The following is a 16,657-nucleotide window of genomic DNA, read 5'->3' on the forward strand; positions in this document are numbered from 1 at the left end:
ACTTAGTGCCAAACAGTCTCAGTAACCAACACTGCAAGGAATCAATTGTTGTGGAAAGTAACCTCGTCAGAGACAATATTGCATTCAATCCAATAGGAGTCTTGAGTAAGGACACATACTTTAACAGTTTTTATTTCTTTTCAACTATTCCTGGACAGTTGATGTCAGGTCCTTCCTAGGTTTTGGAGCACACATTTCTCAATCACCTGCTTTTCTTGTGCAATCTGGGAACAATTACTTATTTTGTACAAGTGTTATAAATCCATATTACTGTTCTGTTGTGTGTAGTCAGATGGTCACCAAGTGATTGGCATCTTTTTAAGATGCCTGCTCTGTGATCACAGATATTCTCCACATTTGCATGAATCAAAAAACTGAAAAGTATTGGGTCTTTGTGTGTATGAATGTTGTACTTTTATAAATATCCTTTTGTTTTCTTCGTGTATAAGAACTTTATGGCAAATATTTGAAGCATTGATGCTTACACCCTGTTTATTTTTTAAAGCAACTACACTGCATATTTAGGAATAGAATGTAAGTTCTTTAACTATTATGTAATAGGGTGTTGTATGTTATTGGTCTCTCCCTATGCAATCAAATAAGCAAAAATGCTGGACACATGGCACAGACATAAGGCTGAATTCTCCTGGCCTTATGGTGGCAGACATACAGGCGTGGTGTGTCGGGAAAAGCAGGAAAGTAAGAGGGAGCTGTGTTGGAAGGTTTCCCCAATACATTTGTGATGTTAGCAACCTGTCCCAGGGTGGGCTGGGATAGTCTGCATGTACCACGGAGGTTGGAGGCAATTAAGATTGTTAAGACTCCAAAATGGGGGAAATTTTGTGGCTACTCCAACATTTTTCAGGCGTGTTCTGTGTCCTCCCCGACCCCATCCCACCGCCACTCCATCACCACATGCAGAAGCTGCTGGCTCACAGGGACCTTGGGCGGGTTGAGGGACCATTGGAGCTGGAGGCTCCATGTTGCAATGGGGAAGCTGTGTTAATGAAAGGACATACTGGTGGCTGAGATCGATTTAGTGGAGGGGTTCTCCCTCCAGCCTGATTCACCGACTAGTCTGATGGACTCTCCCATTGCTTTAATCGTTCAGTGTTCAGCAGGATTGTTTTACAGCCTATGTTGGTGTTATCTCATGTGTGACATTAGGTCAAGTTTTGGCTGTATAACTAGTTGCAAATACTGCTTATAAAATTGGCGTCGGAACAATGGATGGAGGCATTGGCTTAGTGCCATGTTTGTTTGTCCTGAAGGCAACTTGACTGTGTTCTCCTCAAATGTTGAGATTGCTTGAGGACAGAGACTTCTTCATTTAGGTTTGTCCAAGACTGTTTTTCCTACTGGGATCCAATTAGCTAGCTCTGAGATTGACTTTCAGATTATCTTTGTATCTTAAGTTTTTGACATGCCGTGGTGCGGGTTCCCATGCTCAACTAACTGTAGTAAGAAGTTTACCCCAGTTCAACGCCGGCATCTCCACATCACAACTAACTGTAACCTTTGGTATACAAGAATCCTCCATGCAAACCACCTGACTGACTCAGCGAAACTCAGCTCTGATGAATGTGCTTTTGATGCCAGGTATGCAGCACTTTACAAGAATCTAAGTGTTGGCAATTCTGTCCTGACACCTGGTGTTCTCACACAGTGAAGATGGAATGCTTGTAGTTGTTTCATGTGATGATGGTAGATTGCCAAAGTCTTGCATTCACAAAGAAATGATATAAGAACCACTGCCTGGTAGACTTTGATTTTTGCTTTGAGACAAACACCATGTTCTTTCCAAAGTCTGTGAGTGGGCCTGACAAATGCTGAGCTTGCTTTTGCCAGTTGATGGTTGATTTTGTCATCTGGTGCTGTGTTGTTGGAGAGGATACCCCAAGATAGCACAACTTCTGTGCTGAACGGAGGGGTGTGTTTTTGACAGCGACTGCTGGATCTTGAAGTACATGACCAGGGATAGGCTGATACAAGACCTGCATCTTCTCCAGAAATATTGCCAGGCCAAAGTATTCTGACTTTAAGGCAAAGCGATCAACAAGCAGTTGAATGTCCTGCAGAATACGTGCTTTGAGCGTGCTGTCATCTGCAAACAGGAGTTCACACATCAGCTGTTTAGTTATCTTTGTGCAAGCCTTGAAACTTTATAAGTTGGAGAGGTCCTATGTGTACTCCTGTGTCAAGATTTTTGAGTGCGTACTAGAGCATGGCTGATAAGTATGTGGCAAACAGAGCTGGGGCCCATACATAGCTTGCTTGGGAAGGAATCCATTGATGTACCATTTGCCTTACCGTAGGGGGGTCCTTATTCTGTTCTTGAATTTGGCGTGCTGTGAAGATCATGTTCATTGTTCTCCATCTTGCATGGAAGCCACAATATGATTCTAGATATGTAGAATATATATATCTAGAATATATATATATATCAATCAGGTGAGTGATAATCTGATTAAGAAAAACCTTTTTTCTGCTGTTGAAAGAAGTGATAGTCCACGATGACTGTCACAGATGGATTTGCTCCCTTTCTGTTTGTAGAGGTGAGTTATAGAGGCATTCTTGTAATCTTGGGGCATAGCAACAGCCTGGTTCCGGATTAGACAGCAGGGACTAGTGAGTTTCCGAACCCTGTGAGTTCCTCTGTACTTGAATAATTCAGGCGGAATGTCAGCAGCATCCAGGTACTTGCCCATGGTCTGGCACTAGTTTGTAAGCCTTGCCATTCAGGCCAGCGAGGGTGAGATGTCCTCTTGGTCCACGACCTGCCTCAGCAATGCCCACTTCTGGTTAGAACTGCCAAGGATTTAGAGCTGCCAAGGATTTGGAGCTGCTCTGATTGGGCTAACAGTATCGGAAGCTTGCAATGGCAATTTGAAAGGAGAGAGGGGAAAAAGGAATCTGGTTTAAATAGCCACAGCAGCAACCCATTGGTTCGTAAACAGAGGACCTTATCTCTTACTCCTAAAGTAGAGTTCCCAACTCTCCTAGAATTGGGGAGGGGATTCTCCCAAAAGTGCTGAATTGGCAGGAAAACTGTTCTAAATCACGACAGTTTTGTCACTTCAGCTTCTCACCCGAATCTCTGCACTCTGTGCACTGCAGAGGTCCCAGTCATGAATGTCATTAAAAACCCAAGGGGGCGGGGCCTATTCGCACTGGAGTTTGACAGTTCTGGAACTCTGCACATGCGCAGTGGCCCCGCAATCGGACTCCCCGTTTGCTGGCTAGCTCGATCGCTGGCCAACCCGGGACTTCCGCAGTGCTGCCCCTCCAACCCCACCCCCCGCGGCCCGATCACGGCCCCCACAACAATTCCCGGGCCAACCCTGACCTTCCACCATCCCAGAGCACCCCGATGTCCAGCCCATCCCCTCCCTAGCAGTGGTGAACCCCCCCCCCCAGGGTCAGACCCCCCCGCAATCACTGCTCTCCCTCCATCCCAGACCGATCCTGTCTGCTGGGCATGGGCACTTTGCCCCTTGGGCATTGCCAGGGTGCCCATGCCAGGGGGCACCACTCCCTACTGCCCGACCCCTTGGGGGGCCCCGATTGCCCCCCCTTCATTCCGGCAGGGTCTCCTGCTAGTTCCATGGGGAGCTACTCTAAATCCCGCCGGAGTTAAATACTCCTGGCAGGTTGGGAGATTCGATCGAGACCTGAAAGTTCCCGATAATGAACTAATAAACATATTTAAAAGACATTTTAAAAAGATTTAAATGACTTACCTGCCTTTCCGCCGGTTTCCAGCTTGGTCTGACCGGCGACTGTTCACCGGCTCTGGGAGATGCGCATGCGTTTCCGGCGTATGCGCAAATCCCGGTTCCAGGCCGGCGACATGCAACTCCCACCATGACCCGCCAGTAAAGTTGTGGGTCGCAATGAGAGATTCGTGGCGGTTTCTGATCCCAGGTGCCACCTTTAGCATCTTGGAGATCAGCGACCCCGTGCACCCACATGAGCAACAGGTAGATATGTGAGGTATTGTGAATGATTACTGACAGTTAGCCACGGAGGCAGCAAGTCAGAACTAGGTTATGCTACCTTCATATTAAGAAGTTTAACAGCACCAGGTTAAAGTCCAACAGGTTTATTTGGCAGCAAAAGCCACACAAGCTTTCGGAGCTCCAAGCCCCTTCTTCAGGTGAGTGGGAATTCTGTTCACAAACAGGGCATATAAAGACTCAGACTCAATTTACATGAATAATGGTTGGAATGCGAATACTTACAGCTAATCAAGTCTTTAAGACACAAACAACGTGAGTTGGACCTGTTCGACTTTAACCTGGTGTGTGAGACTTTTTACTGTGCCCACCCCAGTCCAACGCCGGCATCTCCACATCATGACCTTCATATTAAACAGAGCAACTTCTCAGCTTTCTCCATGGACCTTGACATTGGTTCAGTGCTGGCGTGGTGGGGTTGGGGGTGTGTCAAAATAAATTACCTCTTTGAGTTCACCTTATCTCACATTTGCTGTGGGTTAGTAATGAAAAATTGGATCGCACCAAAAGGAAATATGCTGCTGCTTAAATCAGGTGAAGCAAATCAAAAATACCTTTCTATTTATGGATGGGTGGTGAGAGGAGAAATTAGTCAAGTTTAAATTAATCCTCCTCCTGTCTGTAGCAAAAGACTGAGATTTCTTTTAGGAAAGAACAATTTTGGGTTGATTACTTCATGCCACGAGTCTCACCTTGTTGCTGGGACTCTGAGATATAGGAAGTTAATGGTGAAGGAACTGAATGTCACTAAAAATATCATTGTCTTTAGAGATTACTTTTTTAAATGTGGAGATTACTTTTGGCTTGGAATAAAACTACGACATTTGTGGGGGTGCAACCTTAAAAATCAAAATTGCTATAAAAGCATAGATGGTACCCAGAATTTAGTTTATGCTGCGTAAAAGGTTTTGTTATAAATGGTATCAGATAAGAGAGAAATCTACTTAGCACAGGATTGAAGGATGTCTAATTCCAACCTACCGCCCTGTTCACTCACACCTCAGCAATTGTTATTCAATTAGTTTGAGATTTAAAACTAGGTATGCCAAAACATGAGTGCCATCAACAATAATTCAACCTAATGATGATTCATAATTTAATCTCCAGGTAATTATTTCAACAATAATTAATTGATAAAACATCTGTATAGTTATCTTGGCCGGAAATGAGACCTCTCTGTCCCTTAGGCTCACGCTGTGTGTTCATCAAAGTATAATCTGTCACCTGAAGTGACATGAGATGTGTTGAATGATAAATTCAGGTCAATGAATTGCCTAACCAGTCTCAAATCAGATCATGTCAGTTGGAAGTGGTAGGGGCATGCATGGTGCTTATGGTTAGCCAGTATCCAGTGTTTCAAATTCTTTCCTATCACGATAATAGTGAAGATAAGCAAGTGTGGTATAAAGGTTAGCTGGAGGTCTCAGGTGTCATTTAAGAGCAGAGGAGCAGGCTGATAACAAAGAACAAAAAAAAGTACAGCACAGGAGCAGGCCCTTTGTCCCGCCAAGCCTGCGCTGATCATGATGCCTGTCTAAACTAAAACCTGATGCACTTACGGAGTCCGTATCTCCCATTCCCATCCTATTCATGTATTCGTCTAGTTGCCCCTTAAATGCCACCATCATACCTGCTCCCACCATCACCCCAGGCAGCGCATTCCAGACATTCACCACCTTCTGTGTAAAAAAACTTGCCTCGCACAACTCCTCTAAACTTTTCCCCATGCACCTTTAACCTATGTTCCCTGGTACTTGACTTTTCTACCCGAGGAAAAAGCATCTGATTATCCACTCTGTCCATGTCACTCATAATCTTGTAAACCTCTGTCAGGTCACCCCTCAACCTCCATCGTTCCAGTGAGAACAAACCGAGTTTACCCTACCTCTCCTCATAGCTCATAATAACCCTGCAGACCAGGCAACATCCTGGTAAACCTCTTCTGCACCCTCTCCAAAGCATCCACATCCTTCCAGTACTGTGGCGACCAGAATTGTACACAATATTCTAAATGAGGCCTAACTAAGGATGTTAGTAAGATGCTAATGAGTTATGGTAACTCTTTCTTAACTGTTTTAAATTTTGATTAATGTTTCAGTGACATTACTGAATATTATTGCCCCATTTATCCTTGAAGTTTTAAGAGTAGATTTTTTTGGCACATTTTTTGGAAGCAGTTTTTCTCTAACTAGAAGATTACAGGAGCTTTTTTTGCACACTTGAGATTAGAGCAATTAACTTTCTTTACTTCAGTTCTATTCTGTGCACCCCTTTAGATAAAAGATTCTGCTGCAATATCCGGTTCAACAGAAAGATGTTGAAACTCTGTGAGGAGAATCAGATTTGAATTATTAACCAATGAAACTAGAATTCAATCTGAGACCTTTCTTTCACTCTTTGCCTAAAGTTACTGATTGATACTGCTACTATCTTCACACATTATTTTTGTAAATTAACTATAATGATCAGATTCAGCCTGATTTACAACCACCATAATTGAGCAATAATAAACATTTCCAGAATTTTCAAAACAAGAGTCCAATGATGTGCGGTGTGGTGGCACGGTGGTTAGCACTGCTGCCTCACAGGGCCAGGGACCCAGGTTCAATTCTGGTCTCGGGTGACAATCTGTGCGGAGTTTGCACATTCTCCCTGTGTCTGTGTGGGTTTCCTCTGGGTGCTCCGGTTTCCTCCCACAGTCCAAAGATGTGCGGTTAGCTGGATTGGTCACGCTAAATTGCCCCTTAGTGTTCCAGGGGAGCGGGCTGAGAGTTGGTGCAGACTCGATAGGCCTAATGGCCTCCTTCTGCACTGTAGGGATTCTATGATTCTTATGTGTGCCTTGTACAGGAATGTTGGTATATAGAACAAGAGTTTGGGTTCACTCTGTAAACTTAATCAATATATTTGTTTCCAGGTGCTATATTGTGTTGATAACAATGAATGAGAATTAAATGCTGAGGAATGAAAGTAAATTAATGGGATATTATTAGTTTTTACAGAATATGTCTACAAAACAGTCTGTCAGTTTCTCTGGCTGAAGCACTGACAGCAGAATAATGATGGAAATAATTGCACTAAATTATCTTGCACTATGTAATAATGAGCAGGTTACAGAGGTGAAACCTGGGCAGCAGGTAATTCCTTCATCTGTTTTTTCTTTGCTCAGTAAGATTGGGCAGGTTTACTTGGCACAATCTGTGGCTTGGTAAATGGGGGTCAGAGGCCATTTGCCACCAGCAGGTAATAACAAAACCCCAGTCGTAAAAGCCTGGTATTAGTGTGTCTGTCATCAGCTGCTCTTTGTGTTGCGGTCTTAGACTGGAACATGAGTGGATCACTCATCAGTTAAGTAAGAGCTAAAATTACAATTCAAACAAAGTCCTCTTTTAGTGGGAATTGCAACTAATTAAAGCAGCTAATTAAGTAACGCAACACTCTGATTTGCTTCAAAACAGGCATTTGAACGTTTGTTATGGGCACAACTTTCTGGACCAGGTGTGTTGCTCACTTTAAAGCAGGATAAGAAGGGTCACAAACTGCATATTACATAAAATTAATTTCAATAACTTTTGAACTTGTTAGACGTGAGTACTGAATGAATTCTGAATCTAAGAACTGTGCATTGGCCAGTTTAACTAATTCACTCATCCTGACCCAGTTCAAATAGTGCAGGGACGATTCTCCCAAAAAAATTCTAAGTGTCAAATTCATGTAAAAGCTGGAGTAAATCACACTGGCTTTTTTAGCGCGAGTTTCAAAATGAATCTCCCACACTCTGTGCACTGTGCACTGCGAGTGCTCGATCCTGAATCAGTCCAAAAAGCAGTGGGCAGGCCTTATTCCCACTGGAGAGGCCGGCAGCACAGTGCTGAGCGGGCCACTGTGCATGTGCCGATCTGTCAGTGTCCCTTCTCTGCTGGCATCCCAATTGCTGGCCAGCTCAATCGCTGACCAGCCCCACTACCCCCGAATTGCTGGCCATGTGACCCCCCCACGGCCCGATCGCTGGCCCCCCTCAAACATGCCCAGGCCAGCCTCAATCTCCCCCTCCCCGCCCCCGCCGTAGCCCCGATCCCTCACCACTGGCAGCTCTGACTCCCCACCCCCCACAGTCCGGAACCACCCCCTCCCCCTCCCCCCCCCCCCCCCCCCACTCCACCCCCAACACCGAATCCTGGCCTCCCTCCATCTGTCACTCAGCCCAAAGTGCAGACTGGCAACAGGACCCCCCTCACTGATTGCCCCTGATGCCCAGCCCCATCAGGCCCTGCCCCCATTAGGCCCCATCCCCTTGGCACTGCCTGATGCCCAATGGGCAGTGCTAAGATGTTTCCCGGGCATTGGCACTTTGCCCCTTGGGCAGTGCCGGGGTGCTCAGGCTGGCACTGCCAAGGTGGCAATGCCCAGGGGGCAATCCATGGCACCCGACCCTGGCCTCGATTGCCCCCCCCTTACTTCAGTGGGGTCAGGCCGCCAGTTCCCACAAGTGAGGAGCTACTATAAACCCCGCTGGAGTGAAATACTCCTGGTGGGGGGAGAGAGGCTAAAGGGCCTGGAGATTTCAGTCCCGGGCCCACTAATGACATTTAAATTATATTAAAATGATGGCCTGCGATTTCCGGCCTGGAGCTGACAGCGCCGAAAATCCGGCTGCCGGAGACATGCGAGGGCCATGGCACCACGAGAGTCTCCCGGCCCACTGTGCTACAAAAGCAGCACAGCGGGCTGGGAGAACTTTTCACATTAAACAGTAACACCAAAAAAACAAGGGCAAGATCCATATTTGTGCATGTGATGTATTTGGCAGGTCCAGATATCAGTTTCCTTGCTCTCCATTGCTCATAGAAGTCCTTAATGTTTTAATAACATTTGATTCATGGCTGATTAATGAGAAGAAGATCACTATCATATGGTGGCAATAAGTCTCCACTCAACATCTTTAACTTGAGGGTGAAAGTTTGTTAGCTTCACTGAAGAAGTCATTTTGAAAGTTCTAATGATCAATGTTCACTGTTCACATTCCTCAATGCAGAAAACAACTACGTTCAAAACAAGAACTCAGTGTTATGCTTCAGGTCAGAAATGCCAAAGTATTTTATGGAGCCCGCCTGGATCATAAGTTTTGCACCTTGAATTTGGCTAAGATAAGCACGATATGGTTCACCTTGGTATGATTCAAATGACCCACTTGCGAGCTTTCATCAAACAAAGTTTATTTAAGAGTATAGTTAACATGTATAGTAAGGGTCATCCAGACTCGAAATGTTGGCTCTATTCTCTCTCCACAGATGCTGTCAGACCTGCTGAGACTTTCCAGCATTTTCTGTTTTTGTTTCACATTCCAGCATCCACATTTGGCCTTTATCTGAGTATTCATCTCATACTCGAATACAAAATGTTGGGAGGTTGCATTTGTGTTTCGTCCAAAAGGATTAGTCTGTGAATATACCCAAAATGTGTGCTCTTAAATCATGTGTATTTCAACAAATCAAAAGATTGTTACAGATGAGAAAGTCCATTTGACTTGTTTTAGTGATCCATACAAAAGCTCCCTTAAATGCAGCCTGGTTTAAATTAATTTATGGTTAGAAATTGGGAAACAAGAAGAATTTCATTTTTTGTAATGAAATTGGTTGTGAGCAACCTCTCAGGAGATCAATTACTATAAAGGTTTTGTAAGTGGCTGCAATTAAGACTAAAACTTCACCAGTGAGTTTACAGTTACATGGATCAATCCAGGCATTTTCATCAAGTGATGTTCAAATGGAGACAAATATGCTTGAGTAGAGCAGAGAACCATCCATTGTTCCTGAAAGTTACACGTGGATGGCACTGAAGGAACAGGAAACATGCTGCAGGCCACGCAGACGTTGCGTGTTAGCTCAGAGCTTCAATAGCACCTCACATCAAACGGTTTACATTTCATCCAAAGGGATCAGTTGACAAGGCCTCAAGTGACTGTAATCTGACATGGTTTGACACACATCACATAGACCACTTGTAAATATATATCAAAGTCACCGGTACGGCAGATGAACTTCGTACTCACTTAGTCACTGGCTCGCAATGCCTGTCCACAAACAGCTGGAAAAAACATTAGTCACACCTTACTAATTGATCTGAAATAAAATAGAGTTTGAAAAAAACCACAATGTCGACAGGCCAGTACAGACTGTAGATTAAATATTTTAGGTCTTGTATTACACATACTCTAACAATCTAACTAATGCAATATTCCTGTGTGTTGCATTAAAGAAATAATTCCACACTGGAATGGATAAATCAAACACTCATCTAGCTGATACCTGTAATGATTTCCATACAATAACCTCATTGGAGGTTAGAATTATCTGGGAATGTAGTTCAGTTTCAGTGGCACAGTGGTTAGCACTGCTGCTTCACAGTGCCAGGGACCCGGGCTCGATTGCCGGCTCGGGTCACTGTCTGTGTGGAGTTTGCACATTCTCCCCGTGTCTGCATGGGTTTCCTCTGAGTGCTCCGGTTTCCTCCCACAGTCTGAAAGACGTGCTGGTTAGGTACATTGACCTGAACACGTGATCGACTCGGGGAATTTCACAGTAACTTCATTGCAATGTTAATGTAAGCCTTACTTGTGACTGATAAATAAACTTAAATTTATAAGTTATTGACAGCTTTAAAATGTGGTTCTATGACCAATAGTCCACTGTCAATAAAACTGCTTTTCCTGTTTGGTTTCCAATGAGTTACCCCTCAGTTTGTTTTTGCAGGACCCACTTGGGCTATTTTCCTAACCTGTTCATGTGCCAAACTATTGTTTTTGTTGTTAAGATTCTCTGTCGAGCTATAACTAGGGGTAACCATATCACATAGAACATAGAACATAGAACATTACAGCGCAGAACAGGCCCTTCGGCCCACGATGTTGCACCGACCAGTTAAAAAAAAACTGTGACCCTCCAACCTAAACCAATTTCTTTTCGTCCATGAACCTATCTACGGATCTCTTAAACGCCCCCAAACTAGGCGCATTTACTACTGATGCTGGCAGGGCATTCCAATCCCTCACCACCCTCTGGGTAAAGAACCTACCCCTGACATCGGTTCTATAACTACCCCCCCTCAATTTAAAGCCATGCCCCCTCGTGCTGGATTTCTCCATCAGAGGAAAAAGGCTATCACTATCCACCCTATCTAAACCTCTAATCATCTTATATGTTTCAATAAGATCCCCTCTTAGCCGCCGCCTTTCCAGCGAAAACAATCCCAAATCCCTCAGCCTCTCCTCATAGGATCTCCCCTCCATACCAGGCAACATCCTGGTAAACCTCCTCTGCACCCTCTCCAAAGCCTCCACATCCTTCCTGTAATGTGGGGACCAGAACTGCACACAGTACTCCAAGTGCGGCCGCACCAGAGTTGTGTACAGTTGCAACATAACGCTACGACTCCTAAATTCAATCCCCCTACCAATAAACGCCAAGACACCATATGCCTTCTTAACAACCTTATCTACTTGATTCCCAACTTTCAGGGATCTATGCACACATACACCTAGATCCCTCTGCTCCTCCACACTATTCAAAGTCCTCCCGTTAGCCCTATACTCAACACATCTGTTATTCCTACCAAAGTGAATTACCTCACACTTCTCCGCATTAAACTCCATCCGCCACCTCTCGGCCCAACTTTGCAACCTGTCTAAGTCTTCCTGCAAACTACGACACCCTTCCTCACTGTCTACCACACCACCGACTTTGGTGTCATCAGCAAATTTGCTAATCCACCCAACTATACCCTCATCCAGATCATTAATAAATATTACAAACAGCAGTGGCCCCAAAACAGATCCCTGAGGTACACCACTTGTAACCGCACTCCATGATGAATATTTACTATCAACCACCACCCTCTGTTTCCTATCCGCTAGCCAATTCCTGATCCAATTTCCTAGATCACCCCCAATCCCATACATCTGCATTTTCTGCAGAAGCCTACCATGGTGAACCTTATCAAACGCCTTACTAAAATCCATATATACCACGTCCACTGCCTTGCCCCCATCCACCTCCTTGGTCACTTTCTCAAAAAACTCAATAAGGTTAGTAAGGCACGACCTACCTGCCACAAAACCATGCTGACTATCACCTATCAATTCATTACTCTCCAAATAACTATAAATCCTATCCCTTATAATTTTTTCCAACATCTTGCCGACAACAGAAGTGAGACTCACCGGTCTATAATTCCCGGGGAAGTCTCTGTTCCCCTTCTTAAACAATGGGACAACATTCGCTAACCTCCAATCTTCTGGTACTATACCAGAGGCCAACGACGACCTGAAGATCAGAGCCAGAGGCTCTGCAATCACTTCTCTTGCCTCCCAGAGAATCCTTGGATAAATCCCATCCGGACCAGGGGATTTATCTATTTTCAGACCCTCCAGAATATCCTGCACATCCTCCTTATCAACTGTAATACTGTCTATTCTACTCCCTTGCAACCCAGTGTCCTCCTCAGCTATATTCATGTCCCCTTGCGTGAACACCGAAGAGAAATATTGGTTCAATGCTTCACCAATCTCCTCCGGTTCCACACATAACTTCCCTCTGCCATCTATAACTGGCCCTAAACTTGCCCTAACCAACCTTCTGTTCTTGACATACCTATAGAACGCCTTAGGATTCTCTTTAACCCTATCCGCCAAAGTCTTCTCATGTCCCCTTTTAGCCCTTCTAAGCTCGCTCTTCAACTCCCTCTTAGCCAATCTAAAGCTTTCTAGTGCACTACCCGAGTGCTCACGTCTCATCCGAACATAAGCCTCCTTTAACTGTAACAATTTGAAGGGAACAGGATGTTGTAAGCTAAGGAAGACCAGCTGAATGTGGAATTCCAGGCGAGCTTGGAATTTAGCCTCAGTTGGATCTCGGCCTGATATTGAGCTCAGTACTCAGGGACAGAATTGTATCACCCTGTCACGGCAGAAGTGGGACCGGAAAATGCATCGAGCTGTTCAAAGGTTAATTGATTTCGGCAGAACCGGATAGTCCTGGTGGCAGGAATTCTGCCCTTGATTTGTTCAATGGGAGCTTTTTCTATAATTACTACTTCCATGGTGTGTGAGCAGAGTTCGATTCTTGGAAGTTTTCTACAAATGGGACTGCATTTATACTTTTATGTTAGTTAGACACAGAGGATGGCATCACAGGGAATCACTGTGATTTGTGCAGGGTGTAATATGTAAGCTATTATTACAATCCCAGTTGATGTTGTAGCCAGATGGGAAGATCCCAGAATGGAACCATGGCTCAAAAGAAGGTAACTTCTACTTTTCTTTAGAAAATATGGAGGAAGAGAGTCACCAGACTACTAATTAGTTTTAACAACAAGAGAAAAACATTTATTAAACATGGAAAGTTTGATTATGATACAGTACTCCTTTTGCTCCCACTTATCTTCACTAATATATGCATATTTTAAGTTTAACACAAGTTAAAAAGTATATCTTAGGCTATAATGGTCTCAGTAACACATTGTTCCTTTAAACACACAGACTGGGTGTGGAAGAGCACACACACCCTCCACTCTGAAACCATGTGAATGCCTGTGGATTTCTATTCAAAGTCCCCCCAGATGGTTTTCGCATGAAAATTTCCAAACTCCTCTCCCAAAAAAGATACACTTTAAAACCTTCCTTCACAACAGTGCTTTCCATCGTTACAAATCGATCGCAGGTTTTCTAACTTTACTGTCAAACAATTCCGCTCCATTTTTAACAAGGAATCCAGCATCCAGGTTTTACATCTACTCCCTTAAGGATTTCTTTGCCTTGACTGTTGCACAAACTCTTCACAATTGCTTTAACTATTGATTCCCAGGCTGTATTAAGATGGCACTAAACTTTTGATTCACCTCTGAGGTCTGCTCTCCCACTTAAAATCTGGTTACTGCAGCTATCTCTTTAACTTGGAACACCTTATCTGTTTTTCCCACAAATTCTCCTGAACAGGACCATTTTCAGCTTCTTTGGCTGGAATTCTCCCAAAAAAATCTAAGTGTCAAATTTGCATGAAAACTGGAGTAATTCATGCTGTTTTTTTTAGTGGGAGTTCATAGAAGAATCTTCCACACTCTGTGCACTGCAGAGTGCACCAGCCAGTATATCATTAAAAATCACTGAGTGGGGCCTATTCCCGCCGGGCAGCCTGACAGCATAGAGCTGAGTGGGCCACTTTGCATGTCCTGATCTGTCGGAGCCGAGATCGGCGCATGTGCGGTAGCCCCGCACTGCCAGCCTCCTGATTGCTGGCCAGCCCCACAACCCCACGAATCGCCAGCCCCTCTGTCCCCCCACATTCCGATCACCGGCCCCCGACCATTCCTGCGCCAGTCCTGGACACCCCCCTCCTGGCCCACCCCGATCCCCAGACCCACCGATTCGCCACCCCCGCAGTCCTGACCCTCCCTGTTACAGGCTAGTTCCCCGTTAGTGGGGAGCTGCTGTAATCCCTGCTGAAGTGAACCACTCTCGCGGAGGGGGAGATGCTAGCGGGCCCGGAGATTTCAGTCCTCGGACTGCTATTCACATTTAACTTACATTAAAATGACCATTTAAATGGTCTTTGTGTCTCCGCTCCGATTTCTGGCATGGATGTGACGCCGCTGGAAATCTGGTGCTGGGAGACACTATCAGGGCGGGAATGCATGTGCGAACCCCCTGAATTGGCCGACGCATGAATCTCCCGCTAATTTTTTAGTGTAGTGGGACAGGAGAATCTCCCCCATTCTTTCTGTCCTAATTCCCTGGTTGTCTGGACTTTATCTGGTTCCCTGGGAAGTCTGTCTTTTATCAGCCCCCTTGTCCCTGCCTAGTTTTTCTTCTGGCAGAGTTGAGAGGTATTCACTCCCCTGTGTCTTATCTCCAACTGCCAATGAATTCAACTAAAACTAAACTCAAAAGCCTTGCTACTCTAAAGGGCCCCTGGTTGCTAAGCAAAAACTCCTTTGCACTTCCATTTACTTTCCATACCTTAAGTTCTCTCAGCACAATAGAAGCACAGTTTGAATTGAAACCAAAACCTCCACACATATGAACACCTTTTTCTGGCATGAATCTAACTATAGGTTTACCCTTCCTTACACAGAAACTCTAAATTAAACCCACTTAGAGCTGTATCTTATTTATAATATTTAACAATGCAAATATAAATCCCTTAAAACAACCTGTGTTTCTCTCACGTTATTGTGGACTTTCATTGCACTGAGGAACAGCATCTTTGCACTAAGTGATGGAAAACTGAGCCTCTGGAGTAGAGGATGTCTATTGAACAGTAATTGGCTCATCATATCCTGAAAAATCAGAAATGTTGATGAGTCTCTGGAATATGATCATCTGTCAGAACATTGTCATCTAAGAAGCCATGCTAAACAGTTAAGACACAAACATATTGTGAAAAGAGAGAAATGGGTGACTCTCTGTAGAAGCAGCAGAAGGTGGCAACAGTCACAGAAACTTGTGAGTTATTGGAAGCATCATTGTGCCTTTACCATAGAAAAAACAGCACAGATTCTTCATGGAATCATAGAATCCCAACAGTGCAGAAAGAGGCCATTCGACCTATCAAGCCTGCACCGACAACAATCCCACCCAGGCCCTATCCCCGTAACCCCATGTATTTACCCTGCTAATCTCCCTGACACTAAGGGACAATTTATCATGGCCAATCAACCTAACCTGCACACCTTTGGACAGAACTATGATCAGATATCTACAGCGTATCAATGGAGGAGATATTGGGATGATGTCAAAAAGCCTGGTCAAAGATGTGGTTTAAGGAGTGTGTCTAAGGATAAGTAGGAAGTCAGAGGCAAAGGGCTTATAAAGGGAATTCAAGATACATGGAGTCTAGATGTTGGCCAATAAAAGGGTGAGTGTAGGGAGAGGCCCAAAAGGCCAGAGTGGGAGTTATGGGATTCTGGTGGGGAAAGGGTTGGGGGACAAATTGTAAGGTTGTTGGTAATTACAGTGATAGGAAAATGCCAAGGCATGGAAGGATTTAAAATTAAGGATAAGAAATCTATAATAAAAGTGTTGGGAGTCTGGGAGCTAATATAGGTCAACGAGAACAGAAATGACAGGAGTTTCGAAGAAGAGTCATATTGAGCTCAAAATGTAGGGTGGAATTTTCCACTCTGTAAACCAAATGCAGTGCTGGCAGGAAAAGCAGCACATTTCTCATCAGCATCGTTATCATCTGCCAGGAGATCTGTCCTCCTGTTGAATGGTGGGACGAGCCAGTAAGATCGGGGCCAGGGATTTTCAGAAAGCATTTTATGTGGTCACTTATACGAATGATAGATTAAATCAACAAAATGGCAGACAAGCAATTGTCACAGAAATTAGGTTGATGGATGGGATAGTCTATTTTCCTTGGTTAGGAAATAGGGTTGTTAATTTAAAATTGTTACTAATAAGAACATAAGAACATAAGAAATAGGAGCAGGAGTAGGCCATCTAGCCCCTCGAGCCTGCCCCGCCATTCAATAAGATCATGGCTGATCTGACGTGGATCAGTACCACTTACCCGCCTGATCCCCATAACCCTTAATTCCCTTACCGCTCAGGAATCCATCCATCCGCGCTTTAAACATATTCAGCG

This window comes from Mustelus asterias, chromosome 3, assembly GCF_964213995.1.
Source record: "Mustelus asterias chromosome 3, sMusAst1.hap1.1, whole genome shotgun sequence".
NCBI lineage: Eukaryota > Metazoa > Chordata > Chondrichthyes > Carcharhiniformes > Triakidae > Mustelus > Mustelus asterias.